The sequence below is a fragment of the Halichoerus grypus genome, chromosome 2, assembly GCF_964656455.1.
Source record: "Halichoerus grypus chromosome 2, mHalGry1.hap1.1, whole genome shotgun sequence".
NCBI classification, from domain to species: Eukaryota; Metazoa; Chordata; class Mammalia; order Carnivora; family Phocidae; genus Halichoerus; species Halichoerus grypus.
Genome location: NC_135713.1, coordinates 105,903,201 through 105,920,729, shown reverse-complemented (window position 1 = coordinate 105,920,729; position 17,529 = coordinate 105,903,201). Strand labels below are relative to the sequence as shown.

Genomic DNA, 17,529 nt, shown 5'->3' with positions numbered 1-17,529 from the left:
ACTCTATGCTGAGATAACCTTTATGAACATTTTGACATATAGTTGTTTTCTTCTATTGTTTTAACAACACATTTTTACATAATTGAAGTCTTGCAACTTACTGTTATTTTTTCATAAAATACAGTGACATGAAAAGCACTTTCCCAAGTTGTTATACAGTCTTGTTTGTTAATATTGAAAGTTGCTGCAGCAGATTTTGTCTTGTGAATGCATGAGAGTTTATTAAATCATTCTCATACCATTGTTGTAAAAAACAGAGCCATACACATTTAAGTGCATACGTGAAAAATATTTTCTATCTTTGGATTATTTCCCTAATATAGATTTCCAAGAATGGAATTATTTAGTCAAACTGTATGGACATTTAAGTCTGGGTATATATTATCAAATTATTTTCTAAAACAGTAATCAACTTTTATTCTTACCAGTACAAAATGAAAAAAATGCTAATTTCACTGTAAAAAAAACCATAGGTAGAGGATATTCTTATATCCCAATTCCAAACTAGAAGTTGTTTTATTTATTTTTCCTTATTTATTAAAGTAATACTTAAACATTGCAAAAAAGTTTAGATAATAAAAAAGGTTTTAGAAAATGAAACCCACCACTCAGAATTAACTTCCATTAATGTATTGATAGTTTCCAAGACTTTTTGGATATATTAGACTCTTCTCTTGCTTTTACCTAACTAAATATGAAGGGCATCTTTTAATGTTAATGAACATAAGTCTACATCACCATTTTTAATAAGTGGATAGTATTCTATTATATAAACTTACCATAATTTATGATCTTTATTGAAAGACATTTGTATTGTTTCAAGTTTTTAAAAAATAATAAACTGAATCTGCTACAGATTATATTACCAAGGGCAGATCAATTAGTTTCTCAAAGACTTACTTTCCTAACCTGGTAAGCATCTGATGAGTAATGGATCAGCATCTAATGAGAGCTCTATTATAGAGTTGGCCAAGACCCAGTTTTACACAAGTTGCAGTATTAAGTGAAATGTAGCAAATTGGAAAGCCTATGACTTTGGAACACATGTTAGTTTTCTCTTGCTGCTGGAAAAAATTACCACAAAGTAGTTTAAAAACAACATGAATTTGGGGTGCCTGCGTGGCTCAGTCGTTAAGCATCTGCCTTCGACTCAGGTCATGATCCCAGGGTCCTGGGATCGAGCCCCACATAGGGCTCTCTGCTCCTGGGGAAGCCTGCTTCTCCCTCTCCCACTCCCCCTGCTGTGTTCCCTCTCTCGCTGTGTCTCTCTCTGTCAAATGAATAAGTAAAATCTTAAAAATATATATATATGAATTTATTATCTTAAAATTCCGAAGGTGAGGAGTCTAAAATCCTCTGCAGGACTGAGTTTCTTGTAGAATTTAGGAGAGAATCTGACTTTTCCAGCTTCTCTAGGCTGCCTGCATTCCTTTACTCATGGCTTTATATCGCTCTGACCTCTACTTCAATGGTCACATCTCTCTCTGACATGCCTGCCTCCCTCTTATAAAACACCCTTGTGACTACATTGGGCCCACAGGATAATCCAGAATAATCTTCCCATCTCAAGATACTTAATGTAGCCATATCTGCAAAGTCCCTTTTGCCATGAAAAATAATATATTCACAAGTTTTGGGGATTAGGATGCGGATCTCTTTTATCCTACCAACTACAAAGCATGTATCTAAATTTGAGTCTGGGTTCTTCCAGGTAAGAATTTGAACGTGGACAAATGACAAATTCCTATGAACATCATCTAATCTGTAAAATGAGGAAAAGAATCCTCTCCATATAGGGTGGGATGAAAATTAATGAATTATATGAAATGTTTACAGTTCAATGCTAGACATTTAAAAGACACTCAGTACTGACACATAGGAAACATTTAGTAGTAGTTACCATAATATAATTATTGAGGCAAAATGAGTTGTATAGTTATTAATCTTATTTGCATCTTGGAAACTACTTGTGATTGAGGGGTGAGGGATGCCAGTGTTTCTTAAATTTATCATTTGCTTCATCAACTTTCTGCTTTCTCTTTTCAGTTCTCAGCTGTTTAGAGGGGAAAATACTGAATTTATACTTAGATTTCAAATATATTCTGAACAGGCCCAATGATAATTTAAATATTTGTTTGCCCTTTTCTCTAAAGAACCTTGAGAATATAAGACTATAGCAATGAAATGCAGTAATATGAGATTATTTATGTAGCTGTACATATTTGTCTTGTACAAAGTATATGACTAAGTATTACATTCATCATAGCTGAAGCTAGGACCTCCAAGTGCATCTTATTGGGGTCCTGGAATTGTAGGTAAAATTTGTGTGTGTGCATTTTTCTAAGTTATAACTTATATTAGATTTCCAAAAGATCCATTTTCCCAGATAGAAAAGATCCATTCTTCTAAATCAATTTCTTCATTTTAATTCAAATTAGGTTATATATGTGTGTATATGCACACACACATATATCTTTATTGCATATTTCTATTTGACTTGTTACTCAATGTGTGACCTATGGACCAGTAGCATTGGCATTACCTTGAAACTCAGAAGACTCTCAGGCCCCACCGCAGACCACCTAAATCAGGATCTGTGTTTTAACAAGATCCCATGTGATTCTATGAACATTTTAAACCTGACAAGTATTACTTTCAGTAAAATCAGAAGATACAATCAGGCTAAATAAATAAATAAATGAAACATGCCCACAATACCATTCAACAAGTGACAAACCTTGTTAACATTTTGGCATATATTTACTATTTTGTAACCCACTCTTCCCAATGCATTGTGAATGTGTTAACATGTCAATAAACACATGCCAACATAATTTCTAGTGGCCAATTTGTAATTTATTATATATGCATATATTATGATTAGGCATTCCTTTCTTGGTGGTTTAGGTAACTTTTTGTATTTTTACTTTTAAAACAGCCCTTGTGTGATAAATACCCTTGTAATGTAGGTTTTATGGTTGCCTGGTTCAAATCCTAACAATGCCCCTTACTAGCTGTGTGACGTTAGGCAGATTAGTTGAATTCCCTATGCTTCAGTTTCTTCATCTATAAAATGGGCATAATAAAAAGCACCTCATAGATTGTTTTGAGGATTTGTATAAATACGCGATTCATGTAAAGATCTTAGAATTGTATCTGGCACATTCTAAATGTTCAATAAATGTTAATTATTTTATTATTCTTGATGAATCCTCACCCATATCTTTACAACTTCTCTTTCTGAAGAAAACTTAGGTTATTAAGCTAGCTAGTAGCAGAGGGGGGCAGATGTGGACTTTTCCTTTTTAATCTTTCCATTCTTCCTATAGTTCTGGAGTAGAGCGCCCAGCAAATGTAGGACTTAAAAAAATTCAAAAACAAATTTTCGCGGGAGGGTTGACCAATGAGAGAATAAGATTATTTTAATAACTCTCCTCAGCTGAGACGGACCCGTAAAACAATACAGTTTAGAACAGATATCCGGAATTGTGAAGAGAAAATGGTTCTGATTCAATCAACCCAGGACACAACCGATCCTTCTGGTAGTGGGGCCACGCGGAGTTAATGTTCCCATGCTTACAGATCTGGCTGACTCCAGGCTCTGCGCTCTCTACTGCGCAAGTGCAGACAGCTGATTTAGCCCCCCGGCGCCTTCAGTTTCGAAGGGGAAGCCCCACCCCCCTCTTCTGGCGTCCTCCTATCGCCTTCTCACTTTGCCTATTCCACGCGTTCCGGGGGTCTGTGACGCAGTATTCCGGCGTCCGCGTCGTTTGGAGCCGCGACGCTGAACATGGCGCGTTCCTAGAAGCCGCTTTCGGCATCAGTAGGCGGCGGCGTGTAGATTGGAAGCGTGGGGCGCGGGACCAACCGACTTCGCTTGGTGTTGGGGAGTGGAAGCGGGAGAGCTGGGCTGTTCCGGACCGAACCAAACGGTGAGGCCTGAGAGCCACAGAGCGCGCGAGTGGAAGGGAGGTGTGGGTTGGGCAGCGGAGACCCGAGAGGCGAGGGAAGAACGTGGGTCAACCCGCAGACGAGGAATTGCAGTAACGCGGCGAGGGCGGCCTGCAGGCTTGGCTCTCTGCGTAACCCTAGGAACCACTAGGAGCTGGGGGCTGGCCGAGTCAGCCCGGGGGTTGGGGGGTGGGCTTGGTCGAGGAGGAATCGGGGTGCAGGGAGACAGGGACTGGGTGCCAAGATGAGAAGAGCATAGGGTGCCCATTGTGGCTGCGGTTTCGAGCCAGGGTGGTGCATTTGCCCTTGGGGGATAGGTGGTGCAAATTTTGAGAGAATGTGGTCATCTTTAGTATAAAACCAGTGTATATTGTTATTGCATACATTACGTTGATGCTAATAGCGATACTGTGAAAGCTTTAATTAAACGTTAGACCCTTGCCTTTAATGTACAGGTGAAGGAAGTTACACATTTTCAGAGGGGAGCAGCTTGCTGAGGTATGGCCGCCAGTGCCCAAGCCCAGCGACTTCTGCAGCTTTCTATTGGGGGTATTTGTGATTCAGCAAAACTATTTTGAGGCCCATTGCATTTGTCATTCTTCCTTATTCTTTTGTTACATAGTGGGGAATGAGGAAAGTATTATTTGGAAGTGACTTGACTAAATTAGGTAGAAGTGGTAAATTGTCTGCTGGTGCCAAGATTGCAATTGACATACCTCCTCCCCACCCCAATATAAGCGAGCTCGGTTGTAGTGAAGTGTAGTGCCTTTGAGAATTGGTTATTCCTCAGAAGAGGGTAAGAGCAGTTTACAGCCATAATGTTTTTTCTTGGATAGGGAGTTTACTCCATTTTAACGTTATTTTAAACTTCTCTCTTCAGTTTAGAGCCTTCAGGTTTAAGGGGAGAGTGACTATAAGGCTTCCATTGCATGACGCCTTTTCTTTTATCTTTCATCACTGAAGATTACTTTGAAATTAGAATGAAAATCCCTGTTGGTTGTGATAGGATTGTGGAATTTTCTCCTCCTGTAACCTAGTATAGGGAATAGTAGAAACAGTTTAATTATAGCAATGGTTTGTGGCCGTATATTATAGCCCTAGGTCAGCTGGGCTGTCTCTGTCCTAGTTACACTTCCTAGAGCCGAAGAAAATTCTCATCACAAATGAATTCAGTCGTGGCAATAGGATCGGAGGTTCTAAACAAATACATGAAGATTATTTGGTAATTAGTATAAAAGTCTTTAAATTTTTTGACATTGAGAATGTGTTTGCATTCAGGATCAAACCATAATGCAAAAGAACCCTTGTAGGCGTGTGGCAGTTAAAATATACTGAAGACTTTTCCAGAGCTAAGTATGTTCTTGTAGATATAAAAATATTCGTGTTTTGAGAAAGGTAATATGATTAGACGGATTTTGACCTTTGTGTTGTATGTATGTTCATATATATGTGCGTTTGTATTTATATCTGTTGTCGAAGTATAGCTGATGTACAGTGTTATATTAGTTTCAGGTGTACAACATGGTGATTTGACAGTTCTGTACTTTATGATGTGCTCACCATGATAAGTGTCATTACTGTCTATCACCATGCAGTGTTGTTACAGTATTAGTGACCACATTTCCTGTGTTGTATTTTTCATCCCTGTGACTTACTTATTTTATAACTGGAAGTTTGCACCTCTTAATCCCCTTCACCTATTTCTGTGCGTTGGTATTTAATCTTGCTTCTCCTAATATGGTGTTATTGATTCCAGTATTACTCATTTCTGTCTTTTCCTATCTGCATCAAATGAGGACTGTCATCACGTTAACTTCAGAGTGTTTTAGGGAATGGCAAGACATACTTAGTGCAGGTGTGAGTCTGGAGTGTTGTTGTTCAGTTTTCTAAATATCAGGCTGATTACAAATAAACCCACAATTAAAAGCTTTGTAGAGCTTGTGCTGGATCAGTGTTCGGCACTCTTGCTACTCAAAATGTGGTGCATGGTGTCGCCTCAGTGTTTGTTCAAACTGCGCAAGCTCGGGCTTAACCCCAAACCTAATGAATCAGAACCTGCATATTAACAAGCTCTCCAGAAGATAAGAATATATATTAAAGTTTGAGACACACTACTTTGGTTGGGAAAAGTTGGAAGACTGAGGTCATGCATAAACCTGCATAAAAATGATAGCATTTATTTTGATCTGAGGCAGTCTTTTGCTGATTATCAAGTCTGATACATCTGGTTGAAGAAACTGAGACCCAGCAGTGGTAAGTGACTTGCATGAGGTCGCATAATTCATAACCCAGGTTCTGACTTACTGCAATGCTTTTCTTTTGCTAGTTACTTCTTTATTAAAATGGAACTAAAGTATTCATGAATGAGAGCTAGGTATTCATTCCACAACCAACATTTATTGAGTAATGGAGAAGCAGCCCAATAATTCTGTGTGTTGCTAGTAACTGCTATTTCCGATATGAACCCACCACCTTCCCTCCTTACTCTTTCATGAATGAGGTCACTTCTTCACACATTGGTGGGAACACTTTTTGTCCTCTTTCACCTGTAAAGAGGTCTACTTCTGTCTCTTCATCTCTGGTTGTGCTCTGAGTTTTTTCTCCTCAGGGACAATGTGTTACATTAGTTTTCTAGGGCTGCTGTAAGAGAATACCACGGACTGGGTGGCTTAAGCAATGCAAAATTATTTTCTCACAATTCTGGAAGGTGGAGCCTTTTCCAGAGCTAAGTATGTTCTTGTAGATATAAAAATATTTGTGTTTTGAGAAAGATGATTAGACGGATTTTGATCTTTGTGTTGTATGTATGTTCATATATGTGTGCGTTTGTATTTATATTTGTTGTTGTCGAAGTATAGTTGACGTACAATGTTATATTAGTTTCAAGTGTTCCAGCAGGAGTGATTTCCTCTGAGGCTTTTCTCCTTGACTTATAGATGACCACCCCCTTTGTGCACTAGAATCTCTGGTGTCTCTTTTTCTTATTGGAGTACCACTCATATTGGATTAGGCCCCACTCTGATGACCTCATTTAACTTAATCACTTCTTCAAAAATCTCACCTCCAATACTGAGGGTTCTGGGGTTTTGGGCTCCAGCATTTGAATTTTGGGGGAATACATTTCAGTCTATAACACTTAGTTAACTCTTTTTTTACTCTTAAGTGGCACTAACTTATTAAGGTTTAAACACACTTATCTTAAATACACTCTCTTCACTGTAGATTCCTCTTCAGTTTCATCTGTAATTATTTCCTTTGAATGTCTGGAAGAGTTACGTGTATTCATTTTCTCTGCCACCTTATTACTCCACCCCGTATATTGAAGTCTGGCAATCCACTGCAGTCACTGTTGATGGGTGGTGGTTACCATTGATCTCTTTGTTCTGAAGTCTAGTAGAATCTTTTTCATCATTTGACATTTTGAGTAGTTGTACTCTTTGAAATTCTCTTATGCTTCTGTGACCCTGTGGTTTCCTTATTTTCCTCTTGTGTCTTGGCCAGTCTTTCCTTGGTGTATTTTTCTCTCTTTAACCCCTTCAGATGCTCCTTTCACACTGAGGCATGGTCTTCTGCTCTCTTGTCTGCCTGCTCTTGAATGGTCTTATCTCTGGTGACTGCAACCACTGTCTTTATTTTGATGACTAGCAAATCTTTGTCTCTTTAGCACAGATTACTCTTCAACTCTGACACATTGTGGTTGTCTTAAGATACCTTAAGTTTAGCTCAAAAATTACATATCTCGCTCTTTCTGAAGTTCCTTCTCTTCCTCCTGTGATCCTTGTCGGTCATTCAGTTGGAGATACCCTAAATCTTAACTTTTCCCTCTCATTACCCTTAAGTGCTGCTCTTCCCCCCACACCAGAATTCTAATCATTTACCAAATCTTGTTCTACGTCTTTCATCCATTTTTCCCTGCAGCAACCACCTTGGTTCAGACTGTCATTATCTGGACTTTTGTGTAAACATTCTAAATAATTTCCTTTCTCCTAAGAATGGATATCAATCCCTCTTTACCCTTCCCGTTTTTACAGGCAGATTATAGTGTTTTTCTGCAGTCTTTCCATTCAGGCTTTAGGATTAAAATCCAGACTACCAAATTTAGGAAATATAGACCTTAGTGATTTGGACCTAGCTTGCTTTTTGCTTTCTTTTTTTTTTTTTTTTTTAAGATTTTATTTACTTATTTATTTGACAGAGTGAGCACAAGCAGGGGGCACAGCAGGCAGAGGGAGAGGGAAGAAGCAGGCTCCCCATTGAGCAGAGAGCCCAACGCGGGACTCGATTCCAGGACCCTGGGATCATGACCTGAGCCAAAGGCAGACGCTTAACCAACTGAGGCGCCCAGGCGCCCCTGCTTTTTGCTTTCTTTTGCTGTTTTCTGCCTCACGTTATTCTGTCATGCTGAACTATTTGCAATTCTTCAGAAGTGTTAGAATGTTTTTTAAAGTTGAGACATTAATATGTTGTGTGTCTTCTGCCTAGAATGTACCCATCATCTGTTTGACAGACACCCATAACATACTCGTTTGGATAACTCCTTCTCCACTTTCATGACCCAGCATAAATGCTGTCTTGTCCCCCTTTCCTGCCCCATCAGGCTTTCCCCAGCCTGCTTAGGCTGAGTTACGTCTTCCACTTAAGTTCTTCTGAAACAGCTTTGTCATCTTTTTTCCTCTTGAGAGTTGAATGCCAAGATTATTTTGTTTTGTTTATTTGTGATCTGATCTACGTTCTGTATTAAGCCATCTCCTGCTGTAACCAAAGGGATGGAAGATCAGTATACTGGTCATCATTTGATACAAGTAAGGAAGGTGAGCTTAAGGTTCCATTTACTTTTCTGGTCCCTGTGCAGAGTCATGGTCCAGACCAGTGCTGTGGTCCCCACTGGATAGTGGTCTGGGTTCTCTTTTTTCATCTTCATAGCCAGTCAGTCAGAAGTGGATTCACATTAGAGTTATGGAATAGAGTATGATTACCATCTTTCCAGGGAAAGACCTTGAACCTGATGTGGATTTGGAGTTAGGCGATGAACTCGAATCTCTTGTGCTCTTGTGATGCAACTTTGGGAAGATGCTTACTCTCATGTCTGGGAGCACTGCAAAGTAGGTGAGGGTCTTCCACATGTGTGCAGAGCCCTCCTTGCCCTGGACGCCACTTGACAAGGACCACCCCAAGTGAGCCCTGGACCGACCTAGCAGCCTGGAAACCCAGGACCCAGCCAGTGCCGCCATCTTCGAACTGAATTTCAAAGACTCTTATTATTATATTTTTTTAAATCTCTCAGAGTAGTGGCTAGCCAGTAGAAGCGCCTTCTTTGTTGAGTACTGTGAATGCAAGTTGAATTACCAGAGAGTTGAAACAAGGTGGATTGTTACATACTCTGGAGGTGAGATTGAGTGGGCTTGAAAAGTCAGAGATGGGTTCATTTTGTGACTTGACACAAGTATAAGCAGAGATTGTGATTTAGTGATGGAATTCATTTATTTAACAAATACTTAGTCATTGCTTTCATATGTGCCAGGTACTTTTTTAGATTCTGGCAATACCTTTAAGCAAATTGAAGTTCCTGGTCTCTGGATCTTAAGTTCTAACTGGGGGAGTCAGGACAATAAACACATAGATATTAGAATGTCAAGTAGTTAAAACTGTTATGCAGAAAAATTAAGAAAGATATCCAGACCAGAGGGATTCTGGGTTGAAGGGTCAGGTAGTTTAAATTTGGTGGTCAGGGACAACCTACTTGATGAATTGATAACTTGAGCAAAGACTGAATTGAAGTTAAAGATCAAGACATGCAGATATCTAGAGGCAAGAGTTTTACAGTCAGAAGAAACCAATTCTACAAGATAGAGTTGATGTATCTATTCCACTATAGATGGACACATCTTGTCTCTTATTTCTTATTATAGACAACTCCCAAGATGAGCCCCTTTACCCTTGTCTCCTCCCTGTAAGTCAGTGTAGGAGTTTCCTTGGTTATAACACCAAGTGTGGAACTGCTGGGTCATAGGATACACCATGTTGGGTCATAGGATACACACACACACACACACACATTTAAGTTTATTAGAGATGACAGGATTGCTCTCCAAAGTGGTCGTACCAATGTATACTCTTAGCAGCAATGCATAAGGGTCTTTATTTCCATATGTTCTTGCTAGTGTTGAATATTTTTGGACTTTTTAAGTTTTGCTAATCCGATGATTGTAAAATAATAGCTTTGTTTTTTAGATTCGGGATAACCAGTAAGGTAGCACGTCTTCTTTTTTTTAAGATTTTATTTATTCATTTGAGACACAGAGAGGGAGAAAGAGAGCATGAGCAGGGGGAGAGGCAGAGGGAGAGGGAGAAGCAGGCTCCCCGCTGAGCCAGGAGCCTGATGTGGGGCTCGATCCCAGGACCCTGGGATCATGACCTGAGCTGAATAGGCAGACGCTTAACCATCTGAGCCACCCAGGCGTCCCTTCTACCCTTTTGGCTTCTTCTGTTTGTGAATTGTTTATTTATACCCTTTGTCCAATTTTCTTTTGTATTTCTTGTTTTGTTGATTCATAAGGGTTTATTGTATATTCTGTATAATAATTCTTTGTTTAGTCATTTAAAACGTCTTCTAAGTTTTACCTCATTAATGCCGCCAGTGGTATTTTCATTGACTCCATTAATTTTGGTTTTCAGTTTTTATGTAATATAATTTAGCAGGAAATTGAGCCATAGTCTCGATGTTGTATTTTGGTTCTCAAGTCTAAAACTAAAAAAAAAAAAAAACACATCAGTTAATATCACTTGAGGTATTAATGGACAACACTGTAATCAAAATGAAAAATGTGGTAGTCAGTAGAGTGTTGGGTTGGCATAGTAGACCTATAAACTAGTTCTAGAAATGTTGCTAATGAGGTTGGGACTTTAGAGAAGTCACAGTTTATCTCCTTAATCTCTTTGGGACACAGTTTCTTGGTCAGTAAAACAAAATGCTTAAATCAGATATGCAGTTGACCCCTTACTAATATGGGTTTGAAATCTCTGGGTCCACTTATTGGTGTATTTTTTTGATACAGTATAGTACTGTAAATGTATGTTTTCATCCTTATGGTTATCTTAGTATTTTCTTTTCTCTAGCTTACTGCATTGTAAGAATACAGGATATAATACTCGTGACTTAAAAAATATTTTTTTATTCAACAGTTGATGTTATTGTTAGGGTTTCTCCTCAATAGGCTATTAGTTAAACTTTTGGGGAGTCAAAAGTTATAGGCAGTGTTTGAGGGTCAACTATATTTACTGCTTAGAGAACTGATATTGATAAATGGCGCGCACGAGTAGGCAAGGTGGCAGGGAGAGGGAGAAGCAGGCTCTCCGCCGAGCAGGGAGCCTGACGTGGGCCTCCATCTCAGATCCCTGGGATCATGACCTGATCCGAAGGCAGACGTTTAACCGAGTGAGACACCCAGGAGCCTCTAGAATGAGATTCTTTTAAGACAGTGTTATAGACCATGATGTCCTGGACCAGTAGTTGGAAACTGTCAGTCAAAGTTGTGTATATTTGGAGAGGACTGATGGTCCCTTAACACTTAGTGAAAGGTTCTCCTAAACTTAAACCCGATCAGTTATAGTCTATTAAATTTAGGCTGTGTTATTACTTCAGTTCAACCAACTATATCTTGCTCAAAATCTAGCTTACTGCCTTTCCTTCCTTTTTCTTTGTTTTATATAAGAGAAGGAACTTTAAAGCCAATAACCATAATTGCTGTTCTTTAGTAGTTTTTATACAGATGTGGTTTTTTGTTTGTTTCAACTAAAGAGATATCAAAGAGGGTAATGGTGACAGTAGTTGAGGCCTCAGGACTGGCGGTACCTTGCTGGGGGTCACTGTTGTTTAGGGTAAGCTTTTTTTTTTTTTTTAAGATTTTATTTATTTGAGAGAGAGAGAGAGAGACAGAGCATGAGGGGTGGAGGGGCAGAGGGAGAGGGAGAATCAGACTCACTGCTGAGCAGGGAGCCCAATGCAGAGCTCGATCCCAGGACTCTGGGATCATGACCTGAGCCGAAGGCAGACCTTTAACCTGAGCCACCCAGCCGCCCCTAGGATAAGCTTTTTAACTTTTCCTGTTAGGAAGTACTCAGTCATGAGTACTTGTGTACACTGAACAGGCAAGAGATTTATTGTAGTTTATCAATGCCATTTTACTAAAAACTCCCAGTGAGACACACACATTTGGGTTTATTGGACTGGACTTCTCTTACAGCTGTCTTTTGGTCCTGTTTATTGCCTTCTTAAGTACTGTATAGTTTACCCATTTATTTCCCTGTCTCCGCCACTAGATTATACTTTCTCTAAGGGCAGGGATTTTTTTGTCTTTTTAGTTCATCGATACGTTTGAAGTGCCTAGAATGATACTTGGCATTTGTAGGTGTTCAGTAAATACTTGAATGAATGAATGAAGAAAAGTGTAATGATAAACTGAGTAAATATCAGGAAGTTGATTAGAGGGCACAGGATTAGAACAAAGGGTGTTAGATATTCCCAGTAAAAGGTACTGCTAAATTTTGGTGCCTTGATGTGCCCCCTTTCTTACTTTTTTTTGAGAGAGAGAGAGTGGGGAGAGGGGCGGAGGGAGAGGAGAGAGAGAGAATCTTCAGGCTCCACGCCCAGGGCAGAGACTGACACAGGGCTCAATCTCATGACCCTGAGATCGTGACCTGAGCTGAAATCAAGAGTTGGATGTTCAACCAACTGTGCCACCCAGGGGCTCCAGTGTGCCCCATTTCAGTAGCTGAAGATACCGATTGGACTGTTCATTCATTCAGTGATTCCTTCATTCATTGTTTTCCTTTTTCCTTTCCCTTCATTCCTTTTTTTTTAATCAGCCATTTAGGAAGCATACTGTTTACTTTTGTAGTATGTTTGGTAGATCCTTCTCTCTTTACTGTGTTGTAATTCCTGTTCTTCCAGAAAGATTGTTGTTTCTGTGAACTCTTTCTGTTTGACCTTTTCTTTATTTCTTTTTTTTTTTTTCCCCTTAAGTAATCTCCATACCCATTGTGGGGCTCACATTCATGACCTGGAGATCTGGAGCTACATGCAGGAATTTGTAGGTCCTTTGAAACTCTTGATTAGATAGGATATTTTAGCAGCAGAGAAGAGAAAGCAAGGAAATATCTCCTCTCTTCCTTGTTACATATGTATTGTTGAATATCTTTTATTCCGAGGTAGATCAGTCTTTGATAGTCTGCATGAAGTCTCATGGGGAATGCTTCAGTAGCCCTGGTGATTCTTTAACTTGAGGGCATTTGGATCTGTGGAAGCATCTTTAGTCAAAATCCGTAGGTAGTGTTATTAACATGCAGTATGTAGGGATGTTAAACCACCTATAATGTGTGCACAGAGAAGAATTTTCTTGTTCAAACTGAAATGGCCTCTGTCACGAAACGCAAGTGAATCCGAATGGTGCAGTATGGATTTGAATGGGGCTAGTATCTTTGGAATCTCCTTGGTTTGTGTCACAAGTCTTACGTGCTTTCATCTTGCTTTAGTTTCTTGAACCAGTGGTCTTCCTTGTTCTGAATTAACATCAGTTTATGGTTGTTGATACTCCAGCCACTTGTTTTTCATTTCTTTAGTTACTTCCTTGTTTCTTGCTGACTTTAGCATTTACATAGTCAAGGCACTTAAAAGAAACAAACAGCTTTATTAAGATATAATGCACAGACCATGCAGTTCATCCACTGGAAGCGTCCAGTTGTTTTTAGTGTATTCGCAGAGTTGTGCGAATGTCACTACAATCAATTTTAGAATATTTTCATCAACCCTATAGAAACCACATCCCAATCAGCAATCACTCCACATTTTTACCCAATCCTCCAGCGCTAGACAACCACTTATATACTTTGTATTTTTATAAATTTGCCTGTTTTGGACATTTCATTAAAAGAGTTACCATGTAGTCTTTGTGACTGGCTTCTTTCACCTAGCGTGATGTTTTCAGGGTTCATTTGTGTTGTGGTATGTTGCAGGATTTCATTCCTTTTGATTGCCAAATACTGTTCCATTGGATAGAAATACTACATTTGAGTTGTTTTCACTTTTTGCTATTATAATGTTGCTATTAACATTTTTGTACAAATGTACAACAAATGCAGACATAAATCTTCATTTCTCTTGGGTATATACCAAGAGGTAGAATTTTTGAGACGTTTGATTAACATTTTGAGACACTGACAGACTTTTCCAAAGTAGCTACACCACCAGCAGTGCATGAGAATTCCAGTTTTTCCACATCTTCACCAATATCTTTTATTATATCTTTTTGATTATAGCCATATTAGTGGTTTTGATTTCCTTTTCTCTAATGGCTAATGATGTTAGGCATCTTTTCATATGTTTATTGACTATCTGTTTATCTTTGTAGAACTGTATATTTAAATTCTTTGCCCTTTTTTTTATAAACTTTTTTTTTTTTTTAGAACAGTTTTAGGTTTACACTAAAATGAGAAGGTACAGAGATGTCCAATATACTCCCTGCCCCCACACATGCACAGTCTCCTCCATTACCACCATCACTTACTGTAATGGTACATTTTTTCACTAAGATTGAACCTACTTTGACACATCACAATCAGTGCTTCATTTCCTTAAGGGTTCACTTTCAGTGTTGTGCGTTCAGTGGGTTTGGACAAACGTATAATGACATATATCCATCATTATAGATTATTTTCACTGCCTTAGAAATCTGTGATCTGCCTAATTATCTCCCCTCCCACCCACCTGATCTTTTCATTGTATCCAGTTTTGGCTTTTCCAAAGTGTTAGTTGAAGTCACACAGTATGTAGCCTTCTTAGATTGGCTTCCTGCACTTAATAATAATATATTTTAGTTTCCTCCATGTCTTTTCATGGCTTGATAATTTCTTTTTAGCACTGAATAATATTCTCTTGTCTGGATGTACTATAGTTTATTTGTTCACCTACTGAAGGATATCTTGGTTGCATCTAAGTTTTGGCAGTTACGAATAAAGCTGTATAAACGTGTGCAGGTTTTTGTGGGCATAGTTTTCAACTCATTTGGGTAAATACCAAAAAGTACAATTGCTGCATTGTATAGTAAGAGTATGTTTACTTTTTAAGAAACCATCATATTGTCTTCCAAGGATATTTTGAATCCTTCCAACAATGTCTGAGAGTTCTGTTGCTCCACATCCTCGCTGGCATTTGGTATTGTCAGTGTTCTGGGTTTTGGTATTCTAATAGGTGTGTAGTGCTATCTCGTTGTTTTAATTTGCATTTCCCAGATGATGTATGATGTGTATCTCATTGTTTTAATTTTCATTTCTTGATGGCGTATGATATATATATCTCATTGTTTCAGTTTGCATTTCCCAGGTGACATATGATGAGCGTCTTTTCATATGCTTATTTGCCATCTGTGTATCTTCTTTGGTGAGGTGTCTGGTAAGGTCTTTGGCCCATTTGTAAATTGGATTTTTTTTTTTTTAATTTCAAGAATTCTTTGTATATTTTGGATAATAGTCCTTTATCAGTTGTGTCTTTTCAAAATATTTTCTCCCAGTTTCTGGGTTTTCTTCATGTTCTTTTGATACTGACTTTTGCAGAGCAAAAGTTCTTAATCTTAATGAAGTCCAGCTTACCAGTTATTTCTTTCATGGATTATGTCTTTGGTGTTGAATCTAGAAAGGCATCACTGTACCCTGGAAAACCTATCTAGGCTTTCTCTTATGTTCTGGGCATTTGATAGTTTTGTGTTTTATAATTAAGTCTGTGATCCACTTTGAGTTAATTTTTGTGACGTGTGTAAGGTCTGTCTGGATTAATTTTTTTGAATGTGGATGTTCAGTTGTTCCAGCGCCGTTGGTTGAAGAGACTCTCTTTGCTCGATTGTATTGCCTTTACTTCTTTGTTAAGAAGCAAAGGGGTCTTGGTTAAGACCCCTTCTGGGTTGTCTAATCTGTTGCATTGATCTATTTGTCTGTTTTTGCCAGTACCACACTGTCTTGATTACTGTAGCTTTATTGTAAGCCTTGAAGTTGGGTGGTGTCACCATTTTACCATTTATTTCTCCTCTGGTTCTTTTAAACTGGAAGTCAAGTCTAGAGTCTTGATTAGATTTTTTTTTTTTTTTTAAGATTTTATTTATTTATTAGAGAGAGAGAGCATAAGCAGGGGGGATGGCAGGCCAAGGGAGAGGGAGAAGCAGGCTCCCTGCTGAGCAGAGAGCCTGCCCCAGAGAGTCTGACGCAGGGCTTGATCCCAGGAGCTTGGGATCATGACCTGAGTCGAAGACAGACACTTAACCCACTGAGCCACCCAGGCGTCCCCTAGAATCTTGGTTAGATTAAGGTGGATTCCGTATTTTAGAGGTGAGGTTGTATATTTCTTATTACATCACATGGGGAGGCACTTAAGGTCGAGTTGTACAGCTGTTGTTGATACTAAGTTTGTACTGTTGGTTGAGCTGGTGACTGACAGATATCAGCATTTTATTTTATTTTATTTTTTTTTAAAGATTTTATTTATTTATTCATGAGAGACAGAGAGAGAGAGAGAGAGAGAGAGGCAGAGGGAGAAGCAGACTTCCCGCGGAGCAGGGAGCCCGATGCGGGACTCGATCCCAGGACTCTGGGATCATGACCTGAGCCGAAGGCAGACGCTTAACCATCTGAGCCACCCAGGCGCCCCAGATATCAGCATTTTAAAGGTCTGTTTGTTTCTTCACTGCATTTAGCAAGTAATCTATTTGAACACACTGGGAATATTCTGTTCCTAAAAGTTGTTCTTTCACTTAATGGTTTTAGCATCCCTTATTGATCCATGCCTGAATAAGTCATTTCACTGGGGGAACCTTTTTTGATTTTGAAACTACTTGTTCCATTTTTACCATACACCTTTTTTTTCCTAAGTCATTTCACTCACCACTCTAATATTTAATAGTGGTGTGGAGTTATTGTTTGTGTGGCATGTTTTAAAATGAAGGACAAATATAATGTAGAAAATCATCATGGCTGAAATTAAAGTCATTGAAGGCCTGAGAAGTCTGTCTGTTGGTGACAGGCAGGGGTGCTGAGTTTTCCCTTGTCTACTTGTTTGTTTTTATGAAAATTAGTAAGTTTCCAGCTGTAGGCACGTCTGTATATCTTTGGACTTTGGATTTTTCCAGAATTTGGAAAGTAACTTCCAGAAATGAGCCTAAAAAGTCCAGTTATGGAATATGAGTATTTTTAGGCTCTTGGTCACTTACTTCTGGGTTGCTTAGACCTTAATAGTATTCAAGACTACAATAACTCCAGTAATAAATTGAACTGACTGAATTGTAAAATAGTGAGGTGAAGGGCCTGTCCTTTTAATTTGCACCTTCTCCTTATTCTTTTTTTTTTTTTTTTAAAGATTTTATTTATTCATAAGAGAGAGAGAGAGAGAGAGGCAGAGGGAGAAGCAGGCTCCGATGCGGGACTCGATCCCAGGACCCTGGGATCATGACCTGAGCCGAAGGCAGACGCTTAACCATCTGAGCCACCCAGGCGCCCTTCTCCTTATTATTCTTAGAGAAAAAAGAACATACATTTAGA

General features: G+C 38.9%; 1 protein-coding gene and 1 pseudogene across 1 annotated transcript in view; one reads left to right on the top strand and one right to left on the bottom strand.

The window, feature by feature from the left end:
• Positions 1 to 3,766: 3,766 nt before the first annotated feature.
• Positions 3,767 to 17,529, top strand: part of IPO11 (importin 11) — a 217,116-nt gene continuing 203,353 nt past the window's right edge. The window contains exon 1 of the mRNA XM_036070953.2: positions 3,767 to 3,932. The gene's annotated coding sequence lies outside the window, so the exon portion shown is untranslated. The remainder of the gene's footprint in view (positions 3,933 to 17,529) is intronic.
• LOC118522125 (cytochrome c oxidase subunit 6A1, mitochondrial pseudogene) lies at positions 8,781 to 9,182 on the bottom strand (annotated as a pseudogene).